Genomic DNA, 15,248 nt, shown 5'->3' with positions numbered 1-15,248 from the left:
AAAAAGTGCCACTGGTGAGTTTCCCTAAGATCTTCTGGTGATTGAATTTGTTTCCTACTGCTGCTGGGATAAAATTACCACAAACCTACTAGCTTATAACACACATTTATCATCTTTCAATTCTAGGGGCCAGAAGTACTGAATGGGTAATATTGGGCTAGGAGGGAGTGCAGCAGAGCTGAGTCCTTCCTGGAGGATCAAGGGGAAAACCTGCTCCTTGCCTTGCCCATGTCCCAGCAGTTGCCCATATCCCTTGGCTGGTGGCCACGCCATTCCCCTCTCCTTCCAGCATCACCTCTCCTTCCCACCCTCTGCCTCCACTGTCATGTTGCCTTCTTAAACCCAGATTCTGCCTCTCACTGTCCTAAGGACCCTGTGATTATATTAGACCCATGTCGATAATCAGGATAATCTCTCCATTGTAAAGTCCTTACATGCAGCAGAAAAGTCCCATCTGCCATCTAAGTCATGTATTCACAGACTCAGGGAATCTACAACACGGACATCTTTGGGGGTCATTATTCAGCCTACCACAGTGTAGATGCACATCAGATGGTTCGGTCTGCTAAAAAAGCTGTATCTGAGGGCTGAGGGCTCAGTGGTGGAGCACTTGCCTAGCACATGTGAGGCACTAGGTTCGAGGCACCACATAAAAATAAATAAATAAAATAAAGGTATTGTGTACATATACAACTAAAAAATAGTGATGTTTAAAAAAGCTGGGCATGTGTAACTACTTAGAACAAATTTTAAAAAAATTTTAAAAAGCTGTTTCTGGCACTGGGGCTGTAGCTCAATGGTTGAGCACTTGCCTAGCACATGTGAGGCCATGGGTTCAATCCTCAGCACCACATAAAAATAAATAAATAGGATAAAGGTACTGTGGGAAAAAAAAAATCCTTAAAAGAAAAAAAAAAAAAAAAAAGCTGTATCTGAAAAATAAAGGAACCTAAATATAGGTACCAAATGTGACAGACAGCTTTCAACAAAGATGGACCTCACGGATCCTGCCATGAACTGAATGCTTGCATATCTCATGATGTAATAAGAAACATGCATTTGGTTTCTGCCCCTGGTTCCTGTCACAGAGCTCCCAATGCCTCGGGATTTCACAGGTAGATTGGAGCATCTTTTGTTCTAATGAGGCAACTCTTGGCGGGCTCCTGCACAGCTTCGGTTTGAGGCTGATCAGTAGGAAGACCAAGCCATAAGTCTGCAACTTTCAGCCACATCCCTTTCTCCAGGGAGGGAAGGCTGGAGCTAATAATCATGATGCGTATGCAATGAAGCCTTGGTAAAAATCCCTAAAAGATGGAGTTCAGAGAGTTTCTGGGTTAGTGAACACATCCATGTACTGAAAGAGTAGCAGACTCCATTGGGACAGAAGCTCTGGTGCTCAAGATCCTTCCAGACCTCAAATCTATGTATCTTCTCATCTGGTGGCTTATCTATCTTTTATCATATCCTTTACAGTAAACTAATAAATGTAAGTGTTCTATGAGCCATTACAGAAAATTATAGTACTTGAGGAGGAGGTCATGGAAATTCTTGTTTTGTAGAGGAAATTGGACAGAAGTGTGGGTAACTGGGGACTCACTTGTGACTGGTCTGAAGGGGGAGACAGCTTTATGGGTCTGAGCTGTCAACCTGGGAGTCGCGCTAACTAGGTAGTTAGTATATTATAATTTAATCACAGAGCATCCGGTTGGTGTCTAGAGTTGGAGAACTGGCTGATTAGGGAAAAATAGACACATGCAGTGTCAGAAGTGAAGTGTGTGAACACATAGGAAAAATCTGTTTTCCTCTTTTACCACCCTCCAATGTGTATGTCAAAGCCTGACTTCCCAGTGTGATGGGACTCGAAGGAGCGGCCCTTGGGAGATAAGCTGGGTTAGATGAGGTCACAAGGGTGGCGTCCCCACAATGGGTTAAGTGCTCTTAAAAGAAGAGGAAAAGTCCAAAGCCCTGTCTTTTTCTACCATGTTTGGAAACAGCAAGAGGATGGCTGTCAATGCACCTGGAAGAGGGGCCTTGCTAAGCACTGAATCATTTGACACCTTGACCCTGAACTTCCAAGCCTCTATAACTGTGAGAAATAAATGTCCATTATGTAAGCCACCCAGTCTATGGTACTTTGTTATAGCAGCCTAAACTGCCTAAGACAAATCCCTACCTCCTAATGTTCATGCCCTGCAGAATCCCCTCCCCTACACTGTGGGTTGGACCTATGACTTGCTTCTGACCCATAGAACATGGCAAAATTGATGGTCTATCACTTCTGTGATAAGTTACAAAAGACTGACTTCATCTTGCTAGCTGACTCTATTGCCTTCTGGGCTTCTATACTCGCACAAAGTAATATGCCATGAAGCTATCTGGCAAGGAACTGAGAGTGGCCTTAGCCAACAGCCACCATGGAACTGAGCCTTTCAGTCCAACAGTCCACAAAGAATTGAATTCTACCAACCACTACGTGAACTGAAAAGTGGATCTTTCTCCCAGTTGGGTCTTCAGATGAGACTCCATCCCTGGCAAACACCTTGACTGTAGCTTAGTGAGAGACCTTGATTCAGACAGCCTAGCTAAATCATACCCAGATTTTGTAACTCAGAATATGTGAGAAAATAAATGAGTGCTTCTTTAAGTTACTAAGTTTGGGGGTAATCTGTTACACAGTAATAGATAACTACTACATCTAAATAATACAGACTAAATCTACGTTTATTGAATGAAGGAATGAATTCATTGTGGGCCATGGACAAATTACTCTCTGGACCTTAGTTCCCATTGGTGTTATTAATTTTGGAAGGATTCTACTATTTATTGAAGTCCTTTCCCATTCTCTGACTTCTTTAATTTATATAACTGATTAAGACACAAATGACCTCTGGTCCTAGAAGCACTTCAAGATCAGTTGAGTTATATATTATTGAATTCCAAAGTGACAGTCAAAGTCTTAAATAGTACTGCTCCTTTATGTTTAGAACTAAAAAACAGCACTGTCCAGTTTAATGAGCTTTATCTCCACATTAGTTTATACTTTTCCTTTTCTTTCTTTTTTTTTTTTTTTTTGGTACTGGGGATTGAACCCAGGGGTGCTTGACAACCGCACTACATCCCCAGAACTTTTTTTATTTTTTATTTTGAGACAGGCTCTTGCTAAGTTGCTCAGGGCCTTGCTAAGTTGCTGGGGTTGGCCTTGAACTTGGGATTCTCCTGCCTCAGCCTCCTGAGTTGCAGGGATTACAAGTGTGTACCACTGCACCAAGCTCCACATTATCTTTTGAGTGCATAAAAAGACATGAATGCATGTTTGTATATGCACATACATGCACACACTTTTTTATTTCTTCAACAATCTAACCAGCTCATTTTAAATTAGCAGGAAGTACCTCTGCTAACCCAAATACTCACCCTTCCCCCTTTAAGCCAAGTGATTACCCGTCTCCCTTGCGTCACACATGGTTCAAATATAACAAATGTGGCTCACCACACAAATGTTAAAATGCATCTTTCGGAAACAAACCAAATCTCTATAGTAGCAAATGTAAATAGAATAGCTCTAGGCAGTTGGAGTCCAGTGTGCAGTGGGGGCCCTGCTTGGGAATGTCTGGGTTTTAGAGTTTAAACAACTGCAGAGAATTAAGCATCTCTACTCAGGGGCATATGAGTTATGATGAGTTTGTTAAAGGGAACTTACATATGGAAACCTGCACCATACGTTAAGTGGTTCTTAATAAGAATTACTTGATCATCGTCATTTTGGTCCCTTACTCTGATTTTTATTTCATTTATTCTATTATGCTCACAAATAAGCATGTTATTATGTATTAGTTTACAGAAAGCCCAAGGCACACAGTCATAAATGTTACAGTTAGACATCAGTAGGGCTATGGTTTGCAGCTGGAATCTATAAGATTTATTCACAACAATTTGGTGAGCAAATCCAGACAGCTCACGTTCCAATGAGGCAGTGAGGTCCCAACACACCATGAGGGTGGATTGCTGGGAATCAGACTGCACCCTGCTGCTGTGCTAATCTGTTTGAACATCAGTGGCCTGAGGTATCATCCTTGCCTCCCACGTCCATCACTCAACAGACACTGTCAAAGTCCACCCCCTAAAAAATCTCACATACATCTGCCAGCACATCTCTATCCACCTCGTCACTTCTTCAGTTCAGACCTCCGCTTCTCCCTCTCAGACCGCTGCATGGGACTCCTATTCCACCTCCATGTCTAGGCTTACCCAGAATAATCTTTCCAGCACATGCCAGGCAGAAGGAGCAAGCATGACCAGCAAGAGGGGAAGGGAAGGCAGCAGCAGTGGGAGAGGTCTGAGGCTCTGCGCAAACTCCCAGGCTCCCTGGTTGCTCCCCACCTCCAGGCTTTCTTGCACCACACACAGGCCCTGGCCCACCTATGCGGCTCCCACCTCCTCCCCCACCAGCATGACCCTGAGCTCTGACCCACATTCTGTATGAAGACCAGATTGGAGTCCATTGGCCAGTTTCCAAAACACCTTGCTCTCTGATCTCTGGATTTTTGGACTTGCTATTCCCTCTGCTTAGAATATTCTTCCCTCCTTAAGACTTCAATCTGAAAATCCTCTTCCCCCTGAAGTTCCGTGGCCCTTCCAGCCTCCCTACCCTACCAGCCTAGGGGGAAAAAAAAAGAGGGTTTCAGGCCCTGTGTGGTCCGACAGCAGTCTGTGCTACGTTTGACTTCAAACTTCTGTTACTTGCTTCTCTCCCCAAATAACCATGAACAACTTAAGGCACTGTATCTTCAACATACTACTTCAATGGTCCCAGTCACACAGCAGTTGCTCTGTGACTGCTGAAGGAACAATCTAAAATCATGGAGCGGGTGGGTAAGGGTTCTTCTCAGGCAGTAGTGACTGATCAGGGCAAGGTGGAAGTGAAAAGCTAAGCTCATCTACACAATAACATCCGCTTAAAGCTGGTTTTTATTCCTTCCTGCTCATTGTTGTCTAGAAACATTGTTTTGGATAAATGAGCTTTCTAGAAGTTAACTGTAATTTAAACCTAATAATCTTCCAAGAGTCCTATCTCCAAATATCACATTAGAGATTAGGACTCAACATATGAATTTTGGGAAGACACAAACATTTAGTCCAAAACAGTTGCTATCAATGTTAACAATGCTGAAACCTCAGATTTCTAAGACCCCCCCTTTCAGTTGTAATGACTTACTACAGTCAGTGCCTGCAGTCTGCTTATTTTCTTCTTAATTTGTTGCTTCACAGATTTAGAACAAAACTATGGAGCTTATTAGAACTGTGTAAAAAATAAGAATAAGCTAGGTGTTGCAGCACATGCCTATAGTCCCAGCTACTTGGGAAACCAAGGCAAGAGGATAGGTTGAACCCAGGAGTTCAGGACCAGCCTAAGCAACATGTTGAGTGTCCAAAGCAGCAGGCATTTTGTTTTTGTTTTTAATGTGCTAATTTTTATTTTATTTTTTATTGGTGCATTATAGTTGTGCATAATAGTGCAGTTCATTATGACATAATCATGTATGAATGGAATAGATAAAATTTGTTCCATTGTGGTCCCCAGGACTTCCTCTTTCCCTTCTTCTCTCTCCCCCTGTTCCCTTCCTCTACTCTACTGGTCTTCTATTTATTTACTGCTTTTTAAAACTGGTGCTTTATAGACATCCATAAAGATAGAATTCACTGTGGCATATTTTAGACAGGACACAGCATAATTTGGTCAACTGCAGCTGGCAGTTTGCATTGAGACAGACCCTAGGATACATCTGGCCCTTCTATCATGACCTTTCTAAGCTCAGTTTCATAAACAGAGGAGTGAAAAACAATTCAGGCCTCAAAGGGTTCTTGTGAAAAATAAGAAAAATTTTAAAAAGTTAATACTACAAAGCTTGGCAGGATGGTATGTGCTGAATAGAGAGTTTATTATCATTATATATAATAAGGGTTTCATCATTTACCACACAAACAAGGACAACTTGCTGAGTAATAGGAAAGTAAAAGAACACTGACTGACAAAATCAAAGGCGGCCACATCAGAAAGTAGTTTTTCTGGATACTAAAGTATTAATCTTTTACATCTGTACATCTGTACTGTGCACTTCACATATGTCATCTTACATGAAGCACTAGACCTTTGGGGAAAGCAGAAGAGAGGACTTTATTCCTGTTGGATAAAGACCAGTTTAACAATGTGAAGGGACTTGAATAGGGATGTGCACGCTGGAAATGGAAGGCCAGGGTAAACTCTATGGGTTTTTATTTTTTTTTAATTTTTTTTAGTTGTAGATGGACAGAATGCCTTTATTTTATTTATGCTTATGTGGTGCTGAGGATCCAACCCAGTACCTCACACGTGCTAGGTGAGCGCATTACCGCTGAGCCACAACCCCAGCCCCTCTATGGGGTTTTTTCCTTGATGTTCCCTCCCTCTTTTCTTCTAGGGCTGGCCTGCAAGCTAAATGCAAGTGACTCCCTGAGATTCCCAAGGTGGCTTTTTCTGTCTCCTGGGCATGAAACCCAGGGCCTTTACATGCTGGGGAAGCACCCCACCACTGAGTCACACCCAGCCCAAGGCTGGACTCTTACACCCCGCTGGTCCCCCAACACACTGCACCACGAGGGGAGCCTCTAAAACAGCACCAGCCTCGGAGGGGGTGCCACTGCCCTCTGACTCGTACTGGAAAGTGTGGCTCCAAGTCTTGCCAGAGAAGACACGTCATGTTGTCTTCAAAAGCATTACTGGTCAACTGATTGGATTTCCAGACTGTGTCCCACCCTCAGTTCTTCCCAGAAGCAGAGAGGAAAAGTCCATTTGAAAAAGGATATTTGTTCTCAAATTCCTTCTTACTTTCAAGGCCACTTTAAAGTCCTTGTGGCCTGGTCATGCATTTTTACTTTCACCGAAGAGGCTTCATTGCTTTCAATTTTTAAAAAATCATCTTAACATACAAAATGGACCCCTTGTTTATCATAGTTGAGGCTTCAGAACTTATGACAATTAATTACAGCCACCCCCCTTAGCTGCAAGGGATACGTTCCAAGACTCCCCAGTGGATGCCTGAAACCACAGATATACTGAACCCTGTAATTTTTCCCCCTATACAAACATACACAAATTTAATGCCTTTTCCATCTTGACTAAGAACTTATCATACATTGCGACCGTAACTTTTTGCAGTCTAAGGTACAACAGTGAAACTAGCATGGATTTCTTTCTCCTTCCTTGCAGTTTCACAGAAGATTCGTTCTTCCTGTGATTCTAGCAACCTTAGCATATATTTTTTTTCTTTCCTTATTAAGTTGGGAACTTTTTCCACCTTTTCACTTAAAGGAAGCACATTATGACTTCTCTTTGACATATCCAAATTGCCAGCATCTACTACTTTTGAGATTTGGAGCCATTATTAAGTTAGGGCTATTTGAACTGAAGCACTGTGATACTGTGACATTCAGTCTGATAACTGAGATGATTATTGAGTGACTTAATGGGCAGGTAGCAAAAACAATGCGATATACCAGGCAAAGGGATGATGCATACCCCAATTGGTTCAGAGCAGGGTGGTGCAAGATTTCAACACGTTACTTAGAACGGAGTACAATTTAAATTTACAGATTGTTTCTAGAATTTTTTTTTCTTTTCTTAAGAGATAGGATCTCACTATAACTCCTTGGCTTAAGCGATCTTCTAGCCTTAGCCTCCTGAGTAGCTGGTCTACAGGTATGTACCACCACGCCCAGCTCTAGAAGTTTTCATTTAATATTTTTGGACCATGCCTTACCATGGTTAACTGAACTGAAGAAATCAAAACCATGGATAAGTGAGGACTACTATACCAAAATTCTCTTTCATTGTTCAGAGTTCTTAATCAAGGTAAAAATTTTAGAGGCTGCTGTGGGGAGACAGTTCACTTTTCAGATTAATCCAGGAAATGTTGTTCTTTTACTTTCTTCTTTCTTCCTATTTTCTTTCTTTCTTTCTTTCTTTTTTTTTTTTAGTTGTTGGTGGACCTTTATTTTACTTATTTATATGTAGTGCTGAGACTTGAATCCAGCGCCTCACACATGCTAGGCAAGTGCTCTACCACTGAGCCATAACCCCAGCCCTATTCTTTTACTTTCACAGGGAGCTACTGGGAAACCAAGCAGGCTGACCAAATACCCATTACATTTGGATAAGACTGTGGCTTTGTTGTGAAGACACTATATACGTCACCATGGGGGCCTCCAGGGCTGACAGCCCTTCTTTGAGAACCACCTATTACCCATGTTACCTTCTCAAAAATCTGCTCCCATAACTGCTGCGGCTGGGAACAGGTCAAAGGACCCATCCTATGGCCACAGCTGACTCACACTGGGGCCACCAGGTTCTTTCTCTCAAGAAGCTGGAATTGGGATCCACTCATGCCTTCTTTCTAGGTGCTTGGGACACAGGGTTTAGGTTCTCTGATATACTCCTAATGTCCTTCCAATAAATTCCTTTTGGTTAGGTTAGCCTGAGTGAGTTCTAGTCCTGGCAACCAAACAATTCCTGTACAACAGAAAGCTGTCGAAGATGACAAAAGCTCAAATTGAATTTAAATGATCATTCACATGAGAAATATCCCTAACGGATGCTATGCTTTCTATTCCAGTGTTCTGACCAGATCTGGGACGTGTGCTTTAAGAAACCAGAAGAAGTTCTTGTCCTATGTTTTACAAAACTTTTCATGGCTCTATTTAACTCCTTTTATTATTAATATTTTTATATTTTGGTACCAGGGAGTGAACCCAGGGGTGCTTAATCACTGAGTCACATCTCCAGCCCTTTTGTTAAAATTTTTTATTTAGAGACAAGGGTCTTGCTAAGTTTCTGAGGTCGACTTTGAACTTGCAATCTTCCTGCCTCAGCCTCCCTAGCCCCTGGGATTACAGACATGTGCCGCCATGCCCAGCTTATTTTTTTTTTTCTTAAGAGTAAAATCTAGGGCTGGGAATATAGCTCAGTTGGTAGAGTGCTTGCCTCGCAAGCACAAGGCCCTGGGTTCAATCCCCAGCACCGCAAAAAAAAAAAAAAAGAAAACGTAAAATCTAGCACTGGGATTGTAGCTCAGTGGTAGAGCACTTGCCTAGCATGTGTGAGGCACTGGGTTTGATTCTCAGCACCACATAATAAATAAATAAACAAAAATAAAGGTGTTGTGTCCATCTACAACTAAAAATATATTTTTAAAAAAGAGTAAAATCTACTTCTTCAGACAGAACTCCTCTGCTTTAACTTAATTTTTTATTTTATTTTTGAGATGGAGTCTCACCAGGTTGCCCAGACTGGCCTCAAACTTGTGGGCTCAAGCCATCCTCCTCCTTCAGCCTAGTGAGTAGCTGGGACTAGAGGCACACGCTCTGCTTTATTACTGGGGATGGAATCCAAGGGTGCTCTAACACTGAGCTACATTCCCCAGATCATTTTATTTTTTTTATTTTGAGACAGTCTGGCCGAGTTGCTGAGGCAGGACTTGACCTTACAATCCTCCTACCTCAACCTCTCAAGTAGCTGGAATTAAAGACATGCACCACCACACCCATCTAGCTCTGCTTATTCTAACTGTCCTTTAGCCCTGTGTCGACACATATTCTGCCCCAGGGGCCCCAGGTTGGTGCCTCAGTAGCTAATCTCCCCTCTCTGGAACAAGAACTAAGAATACTGGGATGGTGCCACTGGTGTCCTACGACGGTATCAATCATTTTCAACGCTTTAGAGTATTCATGAGCTCCAGACTGTGACCATGAGCACCTACATCCTTCCTATCTGTCTGTGACATCTGTCACACACCCAGTAGCTGCCATCTTGGTCCAAGTCCTTATCACACATGGCCTCACCCACTGCTATAAATTTTTCTCTAAACTGGGCACAGTGGCACACACGCCTGTAATTCTAGCAACTTGGGAGGCTGAGGCAGGAGGATCTCAACTTCAAGACAGCATCAGCAACTTAGCAAGATCCTATCTCAAAATAAAAAATAAAAAGGGCTGGGGATGTAGCTCAGTGGTAAAGTGCATCTGGGTTCCATCCCCAGTATCTAAATAAATAAATAAATCTCTACAAATATAATGCTCTTTTTTGGTCACTCTGGTTCTTCCAGCCTTACTTTTGTGCCTCTGAGTCTCAAATTAACTCACTTATATAAATAAATAAGCACAGCTTTTTGTTCTGTTATGAAATTCTATGGAAAACCGCCGCTTCTAGCCTGGGTTGCTCCAAGCGGCTGGTGCCGCTCCTTGCTCTTTCAGCCCGACCAGCGGGACAAAAGACACGTACTCTTCAGAAGTTCATGAAGCAGCTTCCCCTTTATTCAGATATCACCCTCAATATATAAGCAGTCTCATGCATAAGCAATTGTAACGAGATATGTCCATCCAATCCTGTTAAAGGTCAAGCGATCACTCACTCAAGCATACATGTAAAAAGTATATCTGTCCACGCGCTAGGCGGCTGAACTTATTGTCATACAGCCAATTGTAAACGCTTCCTGCCTCTCTCCAGGCATAATCAGGATGCCGTTTGCTCTCTGCTAGTCGCCATCTTTAGATGTACATGGCATAACCCTGGGCCCCGGGTCTCGCCCACCACAAAATTCTACCTTTAGGGGACTTTCTTCGATCAGTAAAATGTGGTGGACTTCTGAGTGCTTGCCCTAAGAGGACTGGCAGCTTCTGCTTCCTCTCTGAAGGAACCCAGTCACTATATCAGAAGCCTGAATATGCAGCTGCAGAGAGGTCACCAAGCAGAGGCCAGAAACTATCTAGCACATCTGGGTCCAACAGAGCTCCTGCTGCAACCACCTGATCAAGCCTAGGTGAGAGTAGCAGAGAAGCTCCTAGCTGAAACTCTGCCAGCCTATAGACACACGTGGGGGAAATGATAAACTCAAGTCACTTGGGTTGGGGTGGCTTATCATATGGTACTAAACAACTGAAACACCCTACTTGATAAAAGTTCAGTCCAAGTACAAAAGGAATGATACATCTGTAAAGAGCTTAGTTTGTTCACTTGGCCTGTTTTTTGTTTGTTTGTTTTGTTTTATTTTCAGGAACACCACAAATATCCCAGGCAAGAAGCCACAGAGTCATCTTTTACTCTTCCTGCTGTTTCATCCCTTATATGTTCCACTTGTCATCAAGTTCTGTCTTCCTCCTAAATTCAGTTTGGATTTGACCCTTCATGTCTAGTTTCACTGTTTCCATCCTAGACCAAGCCTTTATCCCTGGATTTAGAATCTACACCCATCCTCTCTTCTCCAACCTTCCTTTCTCCAGTCCATCCTGTAAATGGACACCGGGCTTCTCTTCCTAAAGTAGGGCTTTTAGCAAGTCAGTCCCAACTACTCAACTCTGGCTTCTAAGGTCTTCTCTGGTTCCTTTCAGGCCACTTGGCCACTCCAGGCAGCCTGGATCCCAGTTCACATGCAAGTCATCCCAAGCTCTTTTTTCAAGCCTCTGTCAGCTTGCCCTGACCAAGTGCGTGCTGTCCCATCCAGCCCCATCACCTCTCTCCCAACTTCCACAATCCTTACTAAGGATCCTTACCAATCCTTACTTGTCCTCAAACACTGTTTCATAATTCAACACTTATTCATATAGTTGGGAGGCTAGTTCCCAATTCTATTCTACATTTATAACTCAGATTTCTGAATTCCTAATTACATTAGAAGATTAAGGAATTCTTTCTTAGGTTTATGTATGCTCCTTACAAACAAGTGCTAATGTTAAAATTCTCAGTAAAGTCATCCTTATGGATCTGAATGATTCTTCCATTTTAAGTTACAAGTGTGCTTTAGAACATTTTGTGTGTCAAGGAAAATGCCCATTTGGTTCAAAAAGTCTATATTGGGACAGGGGGATTAAATAACATCTGTTGCAAAAAATAACTGAGTCCATACCCAATATGAAACCATAAAACTGCATTACAGGAACAAATGTGGGAACTGAGTGAGGTGGCACATGCCTGTAATCCCAGAGGCTTGAGAGGCTGAGGCAGGAGGATCACAAGTTCAAGGCCAGCCTCAGCGACTTAGCAAGACTCCCTGTGTCAAAATTAAATATAAAAAGGGTTGTAGCTTAGTGGTAGAGCACCCCAGGTTCAATTCTCAATGCTGAAAAAAAAAAAAAGAACAAATGCAGGGATTTTTGAGTCCCCTGAGTCAAGTGCTACATCAGATCCTGTGGAATGGCCCCTGAAGCAGCAGCCGAGGGACCATACCAAGCAAGCCCCATGTCAGTAGGATAAAAAGGTATGGACAAAAAGAAAAATTGGGCTGGGTGTGGAAGCTCACACTTGTAATCCCAGTGGCTTGAGGAGGTTGAGGTTCAAAGCCAGACTCAGCAACTTAGCAAGATCCTATGCAATTTAGCAAGACCCTGTCTCTAAATAAAACATAAAAAGAGCTGGGGATGTGGCTTAGTGGTAAAGAACCTCTTGGTTAAAACCCCAGTACAAAAAAAAAAGGGAAAAGAAAAGAAAAGAAAAATCAGGTCATCAATAACATTCTAGGAATCAGATGGCAGGACATGCCAACGGCAATCCATTCCCCGGGGAAAGCAGGCCACTACTGTACCTACTGGTACTTTCATGCCTATGAGCCAAGTCCTGTATTTGGGGTTGCATACATTTTATTCATTCAGTCTTCAAAATAATCAGGACACAGATGAGAAAACCAAGACTCCGAGAGGAGTTCTCCTGCCTAAAGCCATTAAGTGAATAATGATCTGGACTTAAGCCAAGTGATTCTGAAGCCCACATTCTTTCCAGTAGCTTGTATTATATCTCATGGGAAGAGATATGACTTCATAGGACCAAGAATATTTAGCCAGCACCTGGTTCTGGCCTCCATTGTACTAGGTGGAGGAAGATTCTTAGTGAAATATATGGTTCTTTTTAGTGGCTGCCAGGGAGACACTTGGGCAGGGTGTGGGGGAAGAACCATAAATTCCATCATCACCCCTCTACAAATAAACACACAATCCATGTAAAACGAGGGTGCCTGCTATGCAAATGCAGCTTCCATAGAGTCCCCCTCTCTAATCTTTCCTTCACAGAAATTCCAGAGCTCCCCTTGCTTCTGCCTTTGAACAGCTTAGTCCAGTCAGGAATCCAGAACTACTCATAGTGAGCAAGGACAAACAACATTAAAATAGGATTCTGACAAGGTCAATTTGGGTAGCCTTAAAGGTTTCAACTGGACAAAACCAGTAAGTAATTATAATTGAAACACAGACGAGGGGCCAAAATTGTATTATTCCTGTTGCTTTCAATATTTCTTTGGCTACTGAGGAAAGTGGGAGCTTTCCTTTTGGCTGTAAAGCAGAAATGATGAACAGAGCTGTGTCTTTGGAGAGGTGAGTTTCCACCCACAGCAATGAAGCATGGTGACAGGAAAGAGGCTGAGGCCTGCACAAAGCTGTTGATGCAGTGTTTTGGGCCCAGGGTAAAGCTGGGGAGCCCTTTCCCAGCTGAGAACAGCTGGGCAGGGAACACCCTGCAGAGAGGGCCCAGCCTCCTATGGGGGGGGGGGGGCTCTGCTGTGCAGTAAATGCTTCCTGGATACCACTGCAGCCTGCTTTGCTCCTGGGGCTGGGGATTTCCCAAGCCCAAAGAAGAAAAGAAAATGACTTAGAGCTAACAGCATGAACTGCAGACCCTCTGTCGCCACCGAGTTAATCCTTTGGTTTCCACAATGTCAAAAAGGCAATCTTAATAATTCGGCATACTATCTGAATTTCAAACTTTAATTCCCAAACAATCCACAAAGAAAATTCTGAAGAATGACCTCAGGGGCTGGGGATGTATTTCAGTGGTAGCACTTGCCTAGCATGTGCAAGGCCCTGGGTTCATCCCCAACAGGAAAAAAAAAAAAAAAAAAAAAAATAGATCTCAGTGGTAGCCTGCACCAACTGTAGAGCCCCTGTTTTCAAGGAAATAAAGGAAGTGAGGCTATTCTCATCTACTAAAAGGCACTCAGCTTACTATCCAGAGTCCTCGATTCAAACCCTGTTCAAGTTCACTGCTCCAACCATGGAGCCACAGATCTTCTCATCTGAAAATGGGGGAGGGAGAGTGGACACACCACCTACTTCCCAGGATTGCTGAAAAAGTTAAATAGGACAATATAAATATAAGCATTTTGTACATGGTAGGCACTCAACAGTAGTGAAAAATACTAAACAGCAGTGTTAACATCAAAATGCAGAAAGTGCTGACACAAACAAAACATTTTCTACAACTGAGACCGCCCTGACCACCACTGCCAAAGTGCCCTTGGCTTTCTCCTCAAATTCTTAATGCAGCTTTTGAAACTCTTACTAGGGATCCCAATTGAAAACTTTCAAGTCCTGTTTAGGGGGCTGCATTTTTGTAAGGTGAATACTAACAGCTGAGGAAAACAAATCTATTTTATCCAGGCCAGGACATTTATTTAGCTAAAAAGAACTTGAGGTCACCAGCTGAGACTGACCTAGGGTTCCATGTGGCTGAGGTACCTTTGCTGGCATGCTGTAAGAGCCAGTCCATGGGAAAGATACAATCACTAGAGAACCTCTCATGGGTTAGAAAAGAGGAAGTTCACCCCAAATCTCTAACACAGGCTTCAGAAGCTATGGAGAAATGTGTCCTTTGAACATTTATTTAGCACTCTCCTCAGTCTCCTGCATCCAGTGCAGGCTCCTACAGGACCCAAGATCTAGGATGTGGTCTCTTGTCTACTCAGAGCTCATCTCTTGCTCCTTCTTTGTTAAAATGTATATTTCATCAACACTGACTTGCTTGGAATTCATGTGTGTGTGCATGCATGTTGGGAACAGTTCTGTTCCCTTGCCCCCATGACCTCCCTACCTCTGCTCCACCCACACCTACACCTAGACTCTTGCTGTGTAAAGTAGCTTTGCAGCTCTGGCATCCCAAGAGTCTGTCAGGAATGTAGACTCTCAGGCCCTCGTAAGACCTACTGAAAAAGAATCTGAACTTTAATAAGATCACAGGTGACCGAATACACCATAAAGTTGAGAAGCTCTGTGCTAAGGCCCTACTTCTTGGACAAACAGGTGGCCCTGTCTCCCATTCTCATTCTTTAGTGATCCCAACCTTTTGCTCATTTCACCATGGAGTATTTTGTATGTGCTCATCTGTCTACAGATCTGTCTTGTGTCCTAGAATAGTGGTGGCCCTCCACAGGCTGCAGGTCACACCATCCTTGTATCCT

General features: G+C 43.0%; 1 protein-coding gene across 2 annotated transcripts in view; it reads right to left on the bottom strand.

Annotated features, from left to right (window-relative positions):
• KREMEN1 (kringle containing transmembrane protein 1) overlaps positions 1–15,248 on the bottom strand; it is a 63,095-nt gene that overhangs the window by 18,949 nt on the left and 28,898 nt on the right. The window lies entirely within an intron of this gene.

Source organism: Sciurus vulgaris (genome assembly GCF_902686455.1).
Source record: "Sciurus vulgaris genome assembly, chromosome: 8".
Taxonomy (NCBI): Eukaryota; Metazoa; Chordata; class Mammalia; order Rodentia; family Sciuridae; genus Sciurus; species Sciurus vulgaris.
Note: the sequence above shows the minus strand (reverse complement) of the source record. Positions and strands in the feature narration are given on the sequence as shown.